The following is a 603-nucleotide window of genomic DNA, read 5'->3' as shown; positions in this document are numbered from 1 at the left end:
ACCGGTAGATACATTGGCTTTCGGTTGTCGGTACGCGGGGGGGTTATCATATTGTAATCTAAGGCTGAGGGTAACACATCAAATGGTTTGTTAATCTATTTATTCGAACTTTCCTGCTAGACGAGCGTGTGGGTCCGTGTGTTGCAGCCGCCTCAGTGAATCTGCGTTCGACTACTCCGCCTATGGCTGCACTGTCGAGCGCAAATCCGCTGAGCGCTCAAGCACAGGAATCAGCATAGGATATAAGGAAGAGTGCGGGCAACTAGCAAGACAGAAAGTTTAAGGCTCTCGTGGCAACATGGCCAAATCCCCCACCCTATTCAGATTCGGTGCGTTTGGAACTATTTTGGTTCATGTAACGTATGACCCGAAGGTAAGCGGTCATGGACAAAGTAAACAAGTTGTTTGGATGTGCCAACGCAATGCTCAATTACAGGGGTGGGAACTAGTGTTAGCGCAGTTTGCTCTTAACGGTGACCGTGTGGCGTCAGCCCCAAGCACGGGGCGATCCGCGGTAACTCTTACCGAGATTTGCCGTGTTGTGGGGCTTAGGTCATTTCAACGGGATTAACGCTGACAGCACTAGTGGGAACACAACGAATA

This window comes from Simochromis diagramma, unplaced genomic scaffold, assembly GCF_900408965.1.
Source record: "Simochromis diagramma unplaced genomic scaffold, fSimDia1.1 OVJJ01000150.1, whole genome shotgun sequence".
Lineage (NCBI taxonomy): Eukaryota > Metazoa > Chordata > Actinopteri > Cichliformes > Cichlidae > Simochromis > Simochromis diagramma.
Note: the sequence above shows the minus strand (reverse complement) of the source record.